This window comes from Poecilia reticulata, chromosome 12, assembly GCF_904066995.2.
Source record: "Poecilia reticulata chromosome 12, P_reticulata-male-v2, whole genome shotgun sequence".
NCBI lineage: Eukaryota > Metazoa > Chordata > Actinopteri > Cyprinodontiformes > Poeciliidae > Poecilia > Poecilia reticulata.
This window is the reverse complement of record NC_088841.1, coordinates 21,071,909-21,087,336: the sequence shown is the minus strand read 5'-3', so window position 1 is coordinate 21,087,336 and position 15,428 is coordinate 21,071,909. Positions and strand designations below refer to the sequence as shown.

The 15,428-nt window shown below is 38.5% G+C and overlaps 1 protein-coding gene across 2 annotated transcripts in view; it reads right to left on the bottom strand.

Annotated features, from left to right (window-relative positions):
• Positions 1-8,450, bottom strand: part of phf24 (PHD finger protein 24) — a 29,862-nt gene extending 21,412 nt beyond the window's left edge. The window contains exon 1 of one of the 2 annotated variants that reach the window (XM_081613629.1): positions 8,110-8,450. The gene's annotated coding sequence lies outside the window, so the exon portion shown is untranslated. The remainder of the gene's footprint in view (positions 1-8,109) is intronic. The other variant, XM_081613630.1, reaches the window with a different exon arrangement.
• Between the last annotated feature and the right edge of the window lie 6,978 nt (positions 8,451-15,428).

Here is a 15,428-nt window from a genome sequence, read left to right as displayed (position 1 = left end):
TCACCTATAGATTTAACAGAAGAGGTTAAATCCACGACACCCAGCAACTTTTGAACCAAGGAAAAGATTACTTGGACAAATGCCACTCCATATACAACATGTGTACAATTAAATACCATTTTGATTTCTGAATTATAATCAGATAAAATTGTGGATTTTCATTTAGTAATTTCAAACTAAAGGGGCTGAAAAATATACATCCCACAGTATTCATATTTTTATGGCAAAATGCTATAAATCATGTGTTATTCTCCTCCCATTTTAACTGTGTGGTTTTAAACTAACCAGTTCAAATGCAAGAAGGCTGTCCATAAATATTAAATGTAATTTTAATGTTCATATCATTATTTTTAACAACAAAAACATTGATATGTTAAAATTAACAGCAGACAGATGAAAGAAGACAGGATGCTTTAAAAATCTGCTTCTGCATTTCCCTTACTGAGCAGTTACCTCTGCAGAGAACCTTGTCATTTTTTTAGTTTGACTTATGAATTTTAAATATTGTCCCTTTGTTTTCTGGTTTCCTTTCAGCGCAGTGTACAAGCTGTATCTGACATAAGTGGGTCAGTACCTGACTTTGATATCCAAGTGCATCAGATGGTGCTGCACAACCTGCCATTTGCAACTTCAGATACCAAAGCTTCTGACCACCAGCCTGTCAAACTGATCAAAATTGTTTGTTTTTTTTTGTTGTATTTCTTTTTGGTTTGTGCCTTACTGTCAGCGTGAAGCAGCACACTCACCAAAAACAAATGTGAGGGTATTTTTTATTTTTCTCATCACTGACAGCTTGACTTTGGGTTACTACACTGAAAAGCTTTTGAAGAATGAATAAATATAGATCTGACTTCTTTTTTTTTTTTGTTAAAGTACTCTAAAAATATATCAGAGATAAAAAATAAGAGTTGGGCATCAACGTAGAGTCAACATGACTTGTTCAGAGGAAAGCATTGATTTAATTCATTTGGTTCTGAAAAAATACACCTCTCTTCTCTCCTTGTAATTAGAAGAAGGCTTTAAAGGTGTTTTGGAGAAAACTATTGAACAGACATCATTGCAAACCAACAAACCAGAGAAGCCAGGGTTAAAGTTATGAGATGTTCAAGGAAGGATTAGGTTTCTAACAACAGCCCATGTTTTTAACATCTCAAGCGATTCCAATGGAAATATGAGTTAAACTTTCATAATAATAAAAAAAAGTACTCTTTTTCATCTCTTCAAGAGATACCGGTTCTTCATTTTGTAAAGATGGTACCATACTTTTTACACAAATTACATTACGTTTAGACAAAAAAAACAACAACAAAACAAAACAATGGTTTCACAGAGATAAGGCTGAAGCACAGTTTCTCAGGCAGAAATATTTAGATGTTGCTCATAGGGTAAAAGGTATAACTTGGTTTACAATGTCTGGGGGGATTCAGTCTGAACGTCTGCTCCAGACTGATTAGGAGGCCGAGCGTTCTCAGTTACGGACAAGCTCAGACAGCTTGAGCTTGAGTAACAGACATGTTCCTGTAATTTCTGTTTGGGAGAACATTTCTCAGTGCATCCACTTATCCAGGGAGTATCGCTCATGTGCGTGACATTTCAAGTCAGACAATGAGAACAAGAGGTTACATGTACATGCTCAGCAATGCCGCACTGCCAGCATAAATATCTTATAACTCTGAAACCTCCCCTCTCTCAAAGCAGTTTGTGCTTATGAAGATGTAATATCTCAGAATCATTCCATACTTTTTTGCCTCTGGGGATAAAAAAAAAAAAAATGGATCCAGCAAAATTTCTAGGCTACTGTCTTTCGATGCTTCAGGAAATATGGAGGTATAGAACTGCAGAACGAGTGTGTGGTGGAAGACTTCCAGCATCACTCTTACTGTAACAATCTCATGAAACACATGAGTCTTCAGGTTCCCTCTCTGTCAGTGTATAACACATTTTCTGCTCTCAAAACAGCGCTGACTTACAAGGTTGGCTTCTTTTGAGGATTGTATGTGATGTAGTAACACAAAATATTGTATCGATATGAAGAAGAGAAACAAGTTTTATGTTTATTTATTTTCTGTGTGTGTTTGCATTTCGACTCCACCACTAGTTGCATATTTGGTCTTCCTGAAAGGTGGACCTCTGATTTTCCTAGCTTCATCCATCCTGTCTCCTTCAACTTTCTCGTCTCAGATTTCTTGTCTCATAATTATCCTTAGAGCAGATGCTTCCAGCACCTTTCAAGGTGTAAATTATGTCTATATGGTTAGGTGCATTATTAGTTCTCATCCACAAACAGCAGTTTGCTTATAGACCAAAAAAATAAACTTTAGTCTCCGCTTACCAGAGAGTTTTCTTCTACATGCGCTGGATTTTATTTAGGGATATTAGTGTAAAAGGGGACACAATTTTCAAATAGATCAGTTTGTGATTGTCAAAATGTGGAAATATGTGAGAATACTTTTTACCACATCCTAAAGTATTAGAAAATACCTGTTATCAGCTAAGAATAAAACCATCAAGTCATTTTCTCTAGCTTAGTTTCAAAGTGGGATCAGACTGAAACCAGACCGTGTGCAAAGCCATGTGTTATTATTTACACAGCAGAAAGAAGAAAAAAAAAAAAAAACTCAGAAAATCTTAGTAACATTCTGTTCCCTTGCGGAAAGTGTTTCCTAATTAAGCAATTTTTAATGTCACACTGCAGAACTGATCATTCTCCCGCCTCAAAGCAAATTTTACTGAAGTAATGAAACGACAAGCATCGAGTCCTGATTCGACCCCGCTCCTCTGGAAGATTTCTGGTGAAAAAAGAGATGGGTTTAAAACCCTCAGTGGAGTTGAAAATATGAAACAGACTATAAGAAGAAAAGAGCAATATCAGACCAGAGCAGTGTGAGAAATTGGTGATGGCTGACAGGTTCAGATGCGCCGGAGTCGATCAAAGAAGTGAAAAAAGAAAAGCTCGTCCACAACCTGCAGCAGAACTTATGGTTCTTTCTAACGCTCTGATTGAATTGCTTCTGTTATTTTAAATAATGTGATCAATAACAATAATAATGTTCCCAGCGATGATATTCACTAAAGATTGAATTTCATAAAACCGTTACTGAATCAATGTGCAGAGTTTTTTTTATTTCTCATGTATCTGTGTCCAATTCTTGAAACACAAGAAGACTAAATCAGGAATAAGAAATAAACTTTTATTTGAAAGATTTCTATCTTGCTATGACTCCACCTATAATTACACTTTTAGTAGCATTGCTTTTCCAGCTCCTTGTTTACAACCAGTTTGTTTCTCCATCTGCCAAAAACTTGCTTACCTGTCACGACGGTTTTGCACAGATTCTTTTTCCCCATTTCACTTTACGTAGCACCTGTTTCAGAAAGTATTCTAGCAGCTTCAGCAGTCTCTCTGATTTAGCTTCTGCATTACGTCTGATGGGTGACGCGAGCAGAGAAGGAAGGGATAAAGATCCCCGAGGCTCGGCGATCACCAGGCTCCTGCAGAAACAGCTGCCTCTGCCATCTTTGCTTTCCCTCCAAGACCAACGTGAATGATTTAAATGCCCCCAGATAAAAAAAGATCTGGATAAAGAGAGGGAAAACTGGGCCGCTGCTTGGGGCACAACCTGACATACACGGCTGAAGAAATGTTCTTTTTGTCTACTGCTAACGTGCAATTCAGCTGAGCATTCTGAAAACGTTGAGGGAAATATGCAGTTGACTTTTTTTTTTCACAACCTACTCGGCAAGTTCTTATGCATTTTGAGAAAAATTCTTTTTTTTTTACCCTTTTCACTGAAACCTTGTCCTTTTCCACATAAGACACTGGAGGATTATTGAAGTTTTAGCGTCTATTCATGCTGTTGATTAAAATCAGCAGACGTCCGAGACCGTCTGCTGGGGCTTGAAAGCTGATGACTCTCAGGGGGGCATTCATATAAATAGGAACAATTTAAGAAGTTGGTTATTCTTTCAATCCCTGTAAGAGCTTCTTTTTTGCGTTTTTGAATGCTTCCTTTTATATTCTGGAGACTTCGTATTACAGTGTTTCATCAAAATTATCTCCGGCAAGCACACTTTATCATGCTGTGACAGTTAACACCACCAACAGCAAATTGACTGAGGATTCAATGACATTGAGGCTCTAATAATTTTGAATTCTGCCTCAGGCTATTTTGGCAGAATGATATTGCTCTTTTTTTCTAAGTTAAGGACAAAAAAGGGCACTCTAAAGTCAGCATTAGTATTCCCTCCTCTGCTGTCCTCTACACATGATCCCGAAACATATTATCCCCCCAGTGAATTATGGTGGTGGCACAATCATGCTGGGGAGATGCTTTTTTTCCATCACAGACAGAGAAGCTGGAAGCAGGATGGAGCTAATCAAAAGTTTTACTGCAGTTGGAGCTGAGTTTGGAGATTTTTCTAGGTTTCTTTACTATCCCGTACTTTACTGGTATGTTCTCATATGTTCTCAATGTTGAGGAATGACAAAGAGAAGTGGATCTCTGGGTCAAGTTCTTTATAAAACCCAGGTAAACAGAAAACTGCGTGTTACTAAGCAGGAGATCCAAGACAGTCATTGGAGAATTGTCCAGTTTTCTCCAGAGTCTGTACTGATCACTGCAGAGTCCCGTCTATCTTAAAAGAAGCAACACCATTATCCAGTCATCTCAGCCTCAAACCAAAGACCCTCAGCAGATTGAGATGTGTGTTAACTAAAGACATTTATAAAAACATGAAGTTAAAAAAAATTCCAATATTTTTTTTCTATTGAAAATTGATTATGATCAGATTTTTTTTTTTTTTTGCATGAAAAGAAACGTTTACTTTTTTAAAAAAGGATTTTCTTTGAATTTGATGTCTGACTCTTCACTTTTTTACAATGACATTAAGCTACTGCAATAAAATACAGATTAACTTTTAGCATTAATACAAATCTTTATTCAGGTCAAAGAGTGTATCTAAAACTAAAGTGTAAATTTTACAAAAGTACCATAAAGGCTTATTAAACTGTTGGCATTTAAGAAATTGGTTTGTTTTGCTCATTCGTAGGCCAGTTTTATATAAACGTTGCATCTGTTTTTATTTCCAGATCATAAATGCATAAAAATAATGCTGTTTTTCTGTAATTTTCTCACAGTTTTATCACTCCTTCATAACAACTGTTCTATTGTTCACATATTACAGCTGGCTGCACTGAGAAAATATCTTGTTAGGAACTCAACAAATTATTTATTTTTTTCTACTCTAATTGGCTCATGTGAGAATTTCTTCAAGCTTGGGATTCTAAATATAAATAGAGCTATGTGTCTTAAATTTAAATTCCAGTAAAAGCATCTCTGTGTTCAACCTACATTAGGCTGGCATGATTCTACATGCTGGTTCCCTTTCCATCAATTTTTCACTGTACAGAGGATGCTAAGCTGTACCTGGCTCTCTCTAATACTGTGGGGGAGGGAGTTTGTATGTATGCGTTTGTCTGACTGTACGATTCCGTTCCCAAAGCTGGTTTCTCCACTGGTATGTGCTGATTTGAATCCCAACCAGTCCCCCTTTTCATTCCGTGTCCTGGAGAAGGCGGGGAAGTTTTTAAATGAGCGGACCACTGTGCATGCTTTTTCGTGGGAATGAGTCCGCCTCTTGCTGAGGATCTCACTCAGAAACCAGGCAAGCAAAGAACTGGAACTAATTACGCTAACGAGTTCACCCAGATCTGAGCCAGCTGCAATCACCAAACACAAATACAGTTCCCAGCTAAGGTAACCGTACCTCTAACTTTTTTCACTTTTTTGTCGCTTCAGCCCCCCTGAGTCAATACTTTGCAGAACCGCCTTTTGCTGTAGTTGGAGCTATAAGTATCGAGAGATTATAATATTTATATAACCATCAAGATACCTCAAACTTCATCAGTTTGGTGGAGAGGATCTGTTAACATCACTGTGCAAGTTTGGCTATACATTTTACATTAGATTTAGTCTTGGTCTGTTCTAACAAATGACTGTTTCTTGATATACAGTGAATGTCCAGCATTTGCACGGTCTGAGCACAAATGGCTAAAATCTATAAATATGTGGGAAACACATTTCTGCCTATTTTAATAATTCAAACACAAATAATATGCATTAACATGTACAGTGGAAATTACCATGATGCTATCACAGAAGCTAGCATAAAAAGTCTTCATTATTTCCACTCTTTGGGGTACAGCCAATCAGCAGCAAGGAAAATAAATGGCAATGATTGGCTGTTTTGGAAACGGCAGCCAATCCAGGAGAAGGAGTAGCATTAGTTGTATTTATTTATTTATTTATTTATTTATTTATTAGTTTGTATAGCACAGTTACATTTGGTCATCATTAACATCATCAAGTAAATATTAAATATGATGATCAAGGTTCCATTTACTATTAATTAAATTAAACTCTAAGCAGGTCAGTTTTAAGCCTCGGTTTAAGGAAACTCAAAATTTCATCTGTTTTGCAGTTTTTTGGAAGTTGACTGCAGATCTGTGTTGCATAGTTACATAGCAGCAGCATAAACTTTTGCACTCGAGTCAAAATGTTCTGATCGAATAACTTTTTTTTTCCATTATGTTTGCTCTGTCCTTAAACAGGAGGGAGTTTAAACAAGATTTCTTGTGGCTTTCTTTCAGCCATGGATTACTTCATGAAACCCTTTCCATTGTGGAAAACATAGTAAATATTTGTGTGAAGGCATGTGGCCACTTGTATTGATTCATAAGCTAACGCTGCACTAAATGTAAACGCAGCCTTCACAGAACACTTGTATTTATATTACACAGGTGGATTCTACTTGATTTTAAAGTGAATTTTACAGACAGTTGATTGCACTGGATTTTACTTAATTAGTAAAATCAGGTGAATACAAATGCCTGCCACACTTTTGTGTTGTTTTCATAAAAAATAAAAGAACAACAACTGTGTATTGTGCTATGATGTAACGCATCAGAGTTTTGCTCTAATGTCTAACATGAAACTCCAATAAAATATTGGATTGTAATAGAAAATGACAAAAATTGCATTCACAAAGAAATATTTAACATTAAGATCCAAATGAATGAGTATGGGTTTCCTGCTTTTCCCTAAATAAGACAACCTGACTCCTGACTGCTTCAAGAGGAAACATACTGATTTGCGTGAGAACCTTAAGAACTCTTCCCTTCCTGCGTCTCACTGCCTCTTATCCCACCATTCCACTGTGACACTCTAAGGAAATGATCATAGCTCAGCAAATGCATATGGGGGCTTTAAACTCAGCTTTTGAACAGAGCAAAAAAAAAAGAGAGAGATAAAGAGAGACAGAGGGACAGAACGGGATGAATGGAGGAGGCATTTAAATCTCAATGCGTCGTTAAGCAGGAGACACCATGTTGGCATTCAGACACTGCGAGGCACAGAGCCTGTGCCAGTCGAAGGCGCTGAGAGAGTTTTCACAAAAAGCACGGAGCAGCGAGGCAGCTCAGGCTGCAGGGATCTGTCACAGGCTGAGAAGTAGGACTTGCTCCAAGGTTAACAACACATTCGGCTTGTTTGTGGACCTTTGAGGGGCCAGTGGACAAGACTGATGGAGAGCTTAATGGGGAGCAGCACTCTCCCGTGCAACAGTCATGGGAAAAGTAGACAAAGCAGCCTAAACTGGTGCCTGCAGCAGGGAAGATCATCCAAGCATGCCAGTAGTTGCAGAACCCCTGCATGGATTCCACATATTACACAGAGTAATGGGAAACCTTAGTTGTTTTAATATTTACTCCCTTTAATGGCAACTATATACTCTTCTTCTTCTTCTTCTTCTTTATTTTTTAAATCAAGTTTGTGTCCATTGTTGTGCTACTACAGAGAAACACAAGCAGCTGCGAGGGGAACAGTAGTTTAACAGCAATCGCATCCATCCACACCCATAATGATGCATGCTGACCTAAATATTATTTGCCTGCACGCATATTTAATGAGGTTTCCCTGCAAATCCACCTATGCGAGAGCAGGCGACACAAACTGAGCGCGGACAACATTTCAGCTCTTTATTTGCATCACGCAAGATTAGAAAAATAACACGACGCCTGCGCCGCGGCTGGGTTTAGTGACGGCAACTCACCGTAAACGGGATGTATCGCTCTTCACCGCGACTTATTGGAGACTTTAACCTTCCCTGCCTCAATCCCGGCCGCTCAGCATGGCAAAGACTCGACTCGAATGAAGTGTGTGTGTGCGCCTCTCCGTCGCCCGCCGCCGTTCGCCCCGCAGGGGGAGATGAACGAGCGCCGCGGTTTATTATCCCGAGTCGCGCAGAGAGAGACAGAGAGAGAGAGAGAGAGAGAGAGAGAGAGAGAGAGAGAGAGAGAGAGAGAGAGAGAGAGAGAGAGAGAGAGAGCGCACACACACACGGTGGGAAGCAGAAAGAACAGTCTTGTCCAAGCCAGCAGTGAACAGTGAACAGCTCCGGTGCTGAAATCTTCTCCCTCCTCCTCCTCCTCCTCCTCCTCCTCCTCCTCCTCTCCTTTCTTCTCCGCCCTCCTTCCTGAGCTGCTCCCTCAGCATCTGAGAGGAGACGGACAGCGGCTGCCGTTCAGGTCAGGCATGAAGAGTGCTTAGTGCGGACTCGCAGTTCAATGCCAGATTTACGACCTTCATATTTACACTTCCTCCCGTTTCCACAGAGAGTTCCTGATGTGAATTAGTGGCTATCATTCAGGTTAATAACTTGTGTGGTTGGGGTTCGTCGGGTTTTGGGTCGGATCTTCTTGATTGGTCGGAACCTCTGGGGGGCATGACGTCGGGCCAGAGGCTTCCGGACCAGCCAATTATCACACACACACACACGGGAAGCTTCGTACAGAGAGCCAGTTTAAAAATGAGTGTGCAGCTTAAAGGTTTGGATCTCATTTTAGTCACGTTTTATGCATAGATGGATCAGAGAGTGGGCTGCAGAGCTTTGGAACCCTGTCGAGATAATTTAGAGCAGAGAGGCATCGTGCACAAAACCGATCAATCTTCTGCTGCTTTCAGAAACAGAATGTTTTTTATTCTTTAGCAATTCTCTTTTGTGTCTGGAACATCAGAACAGCGCCATGTGTTGGCACAACGTCATTCTCACTCAAAACGTCAAAGAAACAAATATCCTCCAGGGCAAAAGCTCAAGTTACATCCTGAAATGTCCTTAAGACTTCCCAGATTGTCATACTTAAAGGGAATGCATTATGTATTTTCCACATACTGTGGTGCCATTTTGTAGCTAAATCAAGAAAATATGTCACCTTCAGTTGTAATAAAAATCCCGTGCATGTCAAAAATAACAAAAGAAATTTGACTTCACAATTTAGCTTTCCTTACCTAACGCCTTGAAATATGCCTCTGTCTCTTTAAGAAGCTCCTGCTCTGCTTTCAGTAAATCTTCACAACACTTGGAATAAGTCTAAATTATTTGCTTAAACTTCTGCAATGCGTACACATATGTAGATGGCTCAGAAAGTTGAAAGCTGGGTCAGTGTCATTAGAGCCATTTAAAAAGCCTGTCTTCCTGCACCAGTTCACAGAACAATGTGTGGCTAATGTATGCACATTTGAATACACTGTGCTGCACTTTGTTGCTCCATAACCGCTTGCCTTAAATGGAGAAACATACATTATTAATAAAGCCTTGAGTGCAGACTGACCTATGGTTTTTAGTGTAATTGCTCACTTTTCTCTTTGGAAGGGGGAAAAAAAAGAGAAAAAAGAAATGAATTGGTCATCTGCAATGTGGTCATGCAGTGCAGGAAATGTTTTTGGATTCTGTTCCTTCACTGTAGATAGTTATTTTAAATTCTGACACCTCTAATTTTACACTTTCCTGATTTCTAAAATCTGCATTGCTGTCGTGACTGGGAACAAAGCATGGATGGACCGACGCTCAGGAAAGACATCAAGGCTCGAAAGATCTTCACAATGCCTGACAAAGTTATTGTTCAGAACGGCCTTTGAAGTGATTTGTAGAACATGTCAAAAAATTACAGTCAGAAAGAGTCTTTGAAAACGGAAGAAATTGGAAATATATTAAAAAATCTTTTGAACAGTACAGCTGGGGCTTATTTTTGGTGCCTGTAAGAGCTGTTCACATGTGATCCTACAGCCTTGCAAAAACATTCACAGACGGGAGCAAACGAGCAGACACAGTAAGAACACGCAAAATAAATGTAAAGATGGACTGCAGGTTAGGGCAAATTCAGAATTTATGTGATTTATTTATATGAGGTGGAGGAACAGGATGCAAGGTTTTCAAAAGTGCTTAGCGAGAACGATCTGAAAACTGTGGCAAACATTCATCTCTTCTGGCTTGATCAATTCTCCAATCACCTTTCATTGCATTTGCAGCTGTAAGTCTTTTGGGGTATGTCTCTACCGGTGAATCATATGTGGAGACAAAACGTTTTGTCTTTGCAAAATAGCTCAAGCGCCACCAGATGTGCTAGAGTCAATGAACATCAGTTTTTAAGATGCGTATGTGTTTGCCTGCTCTATTCCTGCTGGAGAGAAGTATCCCCCATAAATGACATAACTTGTATAGTTTGTCTAAAACAGAAGTAGATCCATGTAGAGTCATAGACGTTTGTCTTTTAACCGTAACCATTTTTCCTCGAGCTTTGATCATTAACACATATCTGTGGTTCTTTACAGAGCAAATACTGAATTCTCTAAACTATTTAAAAATGTTTTTAACAAATGTCTCTTTAATAAACACAAATGTCAGTTGTGGCGTCAGTCTTGGAACCTTTTTTTTCCCCCTGTATGGCAAAAGCTAGGAAACCAAACTCTAACGGTCTCAGTTCCTCTGGTGGCGTAATATTCTCAGTCAGCCGGTCGTCAGCATTAACAGTCCATTCACAGTGTAGCTGGAGCTGAAGAGCATTCCAGCGGAGTTGGATTTGGAGTTGGATCTTTGGACGCTGCAATCAAAGCCTTTTCAGAGCAGAATTATTTTCTCATCAGGAATAAGAAGAAACCTGACGGCATCTCATTTTGCAACTAAAGTGAGAAGAAACGTGTCTTTTTAAGGCTAACCCGTCTTTTTTTTTCTATTTATGAGAACCAATCAGTTATTGCAACACAATATGATGTTATAAACTACTGATGGAGACATGGACATGCAGTGCATCCAGAAAGTATTTACAACACTTCACGTTTTCCACACTTTGCTGTTAAAGCCGTATTTCAAATTTCATTAAACTCTACACACAAATATTCCATTGTGATGATGTGGAAAACAAATTTTGAGTTTTTTTTTTATATTTATATAAAAAAAAAACAATAAATCTCATTCACATAAGTGAGTACTTAAGTGTAGAATTTGAGGAAAGAGATGAATTTAATAGAGCTTGGAATAAAGCTGAGACATAACCAAGTGCAGGGAAAGTGAAGCGCTGTGAATAATTTCTCGATATGCTGCACATTTGTTAGTAAAAATTTTAAAAGTACATAACTTGATGGCATATGTAGAAAGCTCCAAATCTTTTTGTAGAGGTATCCAAGCAATTTTTAAATGAAAGAAATGACCGTCTCCTCGCGTCATTAAGTTTTCAGAGACGGTCCGGTTTATTCAGATGAAGAAATGATTGTGTACTGTGTAATCATTGTTTTTTTTTCTTTAAGACTACCAATATCTTTGAGCTTATCCCACTGTCATGGTTTTATTACACATGTAGTAATTGGATTTTAATCTCTGTGTCAAAATCCGATAGACTCCTGCCAAATCCTAATATGCTGTCCACCAGCCCATCTCTGGAAAACTAATAACGACGACCACAGACTCATCTGGCTGCAGGTCTGATGCTCGAGCGCAGCTGCTTTTTGTCACACTGTTGTGCTAATTCAGTGACATGTGACCTACTCTCTTACTAAGCACAGTTGGAGGGATTTTATCCAGATGCTCCTGGTAAATTATGCTGCCTCAGCTTTCTCAGTAAATCAATTATTTTACAGGAATTCTGTCCTTTCTTCTGCTACTTATCAGGGGAAATCTGGGGATTTGCTGTGACAGAGGACCATCGTTTACTTTTTTTTTCTTTTTTCCTTTAAAAAAATTACACCATCCCAGCTTGTTCTAAATTGAAAACATAGCATGCAAGCTCACGGTCACTTAATCAGCTCCTGACGTCAGTTAAATATTTCTGTTTCTCAGACAATTTGCCATCCATCTTCTCCTAGCGGAGCAGATTCATTATGAGTGTTGGCAGTGGCCAATTATTCAGCATTGTTCCTCAGAGCTGACACAACGTGTTTGACGTCAAACCATTGCGAACCACAAGGATCCATTAGGACTACGAGAAGGGATGGCAAAACACGACAACTGACAGCTTGAGCTTTAAATCTAATTAAATGTGTCACAGGTTTCTGCCTATTTATGGCCTGGGAGAAGCAGTGGGGGCAGCCTGAGACTCTCGCCAGCACAGCAAGTAAATTTACTTAATTTAGTTCCCACCGTGCAGCAAGCCCATTGCAAAAAATTGAATGCTTGAAATGCAGAACTGAAAAGAGAACTTGTTTGCATAATAAGGAAAAATAGGGGGAGGAAAAAATTAATTTTTCATGGTGATATGTTTACCGACAATACACTTACAACTTAAGTTTCTCTGGGCTTTATGTTTTGTTTTTTGTTTTGCTTCTTTGCAGGTAAAGTAAAAAGCAGATGGGAAATAATGATGACGCTAAAACAGATACGCAAAAACGACTCAAAGTCTCGACCCAAAATCAAAATGACCATCTGTGGCTCAACTTTTAATATGTATCACAGTTTTTTTTTTGGTGACTGTGAACCACACACTTCAAATGTAAAAACTGCACTGCGTATTTGAGTGAGAAGTTATGCAGCACCAATCAGCAGAGATTGTGTTTTCCAATACAGCTGGCAGGTCCAGATTTATGAGGATGTTGGCTCCTGGACTAAAGCAAACCTTAGAGTTGCTTGGATACGCATTTCATTTATGTGTTCAAGTTTCTGAATTTTGATAGCTGGACACACACAAACTTCAAGATTTGCAGATTTTGCCCACAAAAGTAGTTATTCTGAAACAATGTTTTGTATTTTTATCAACACTTGCCAACTAAATTTAACTTAAAAATAAGACTCTTAGAGACTTAGGCTTTTGGGAGCCACATGAGCTGACTCTACTAAGTTAACTGAGACAGAGGGGGTGTATATTTTTCACTTCCCCTCACAAAATCCTCACACCATGATGCTGCCACTCCCATGCTTCTCAATGGGTTCATGGTAATGTGCAATGTTACTTTTTCCTCTGCAGATACTACTGTACTTGGTTGTCAGACCTGAAAGTCAAAATTGGGTTTCATCTAATCAGAGTACATTCATTCACATATTTTGGGTGTCTCCAAAATGTAATGTGTCAAACTTTAAATAGGACATTTTAAGATGTTTCTTTTTTACAGTAGCTTTCTTCTTTCTCCCTTTGGTAGAAAATAGATTTGTGGATATCTGCAGTTACCAACAGTCTCTGGGTTGCTTCTCTGATTAATGCCTCCTTTGTAGTACTGCATTTAGGACATACTATTTCTATTTTTAGATGATGGAGTGTGGCTTGTGAGAAAACTTGGGGTATAGTTTCACAAGCATCTCCACACACTTTCCACTAACATTATGTATCTATATATAGAATAAAAGAGAAGAAAATGGTGAAAGAAATGAAAGGGGAATACGTTTTTTTTGTGTGTTTTCATCACCACAGCTTCGAGATTTGCAGCCCCAACCGAATCCTGCGATCCTACTACTGAGGACTGTAAAAGACCAGACAGGTTTAATTAATAAGACATGAGGTGACAGAAAGAGAGCGTCTGTAGCCAGCAGTAAGGTGGAGATTCTCTTTTCTGTTTACTGCCAGAAACCAGAAGAATGAGCGTGGGGGGAAAGGTTTAATCAGGTTTTTTGGGGTTTTTTTGTCCCTTGTTTATGAAGACTTTCCATACTACGGCTGATTTCAGAGCCCCACAAGGAAGACAGTAATGAAGGGAAAAGCCATTAGCTGTGTGCATAAGAACCACCTCCCTGTTTATTTCATGAGTAGATAATCAGTCTAAAATCAGACAGAGATAATGTTTGCAGTCCATATTTCCATGGCAGCTGCCCAACAGAGCATTTTAGCATGATTTAATATTTGATAAGGCTCCTTTTGTAATGGAAACATCACATTTTGTTTGGAGAAGGTCCTATCTGGTCAGACTGGGCCGCTGCCATCTCATGGTGTCACACATTTCTTAGAGTTTGAGGAAGACAAGAAGCAAAGATGAAAAGTAGAAATCCAGCAATGTGGCGTTAAGTATTTATTTTCTCATCTTCATCCCAGAAGCTAATGGAAAACATCAAACTATTCACAATCTCCACCTAAATTAAATTACTTATTGCTTTATGTTGTATGTACCCCAGTGAGAGGCCATTCCTATGAGTACTGAATAAAATCACATCCAATACCTAATGAATGGAAACCATCCAGTGCTGAGTTAATTATCAGTCACAAATAAATACATAATTGAACCTCTGTGCAGATGAACAAACAGGGGCCTGACACACCCATTTAGAAGAAAGTAATAAAAACCAGACAGCTGGAGGCAAAACACAATGTCTCAATGATCTAATTATTTTCTTACGCACATCCTCCACAATTACAGTGCAGCTGCCTCCCCAAATCACTGGACATGTCAGCATGGACAGTAGCTCATGTTGCAAATTTTACAACAGTACAAACAGAAAAACAAGTGAACTTCCCAATAACGGATTTAGCTATAATTTATAATAAAAAATATACATATATATCAGGTAAGACTTTATATTGTATTTTTATTCCTTTTTTTATACCAGGCTGTAAAAAACAATTTGCCTCGTTTCACTATTCTTCTATTGCAGATTTTTTTATTTTTTTTGTCACACTTCAATGTTTCAGATCACCAAAACAATTTAAATGATAAAAGAAAAAAACATTAAAAAGTATCAAGATGTTGTTGTGGCCTAGTCAAAGCCAAACCTCAAACTGACCTAAATCTGGAATGGCCTTAAGAGAACTGCATTGAAATGGTAAACTGGTGCTGTGTTGTAAGCAAAATTACTCCACAAGATTTTAACTGACAGAGTAAAAAGTTATATCATCTATAAAACGTTGGTCATCATCCATTCAGCTCAAAACATCAATGCTTTTCCTCTTATATCCAAAATTTTATCTTGCATCAACATATCCAGTTCATTTATTATGTTTTCTTATCTGTTATGCTTTATTGGATGATATTTCAGAAAGAACTTCCCTGTCTGGCTTGTGCCTTTGTAGACTATTAACACAGAAGTGTTAAAGGAGTTTGAACTGAAACTGTTTTCTAGTCTTTCTGTAAGCTGTATTAATCAACATATTCATAATTTTTAACAGTTAAGCCATAGAAAAT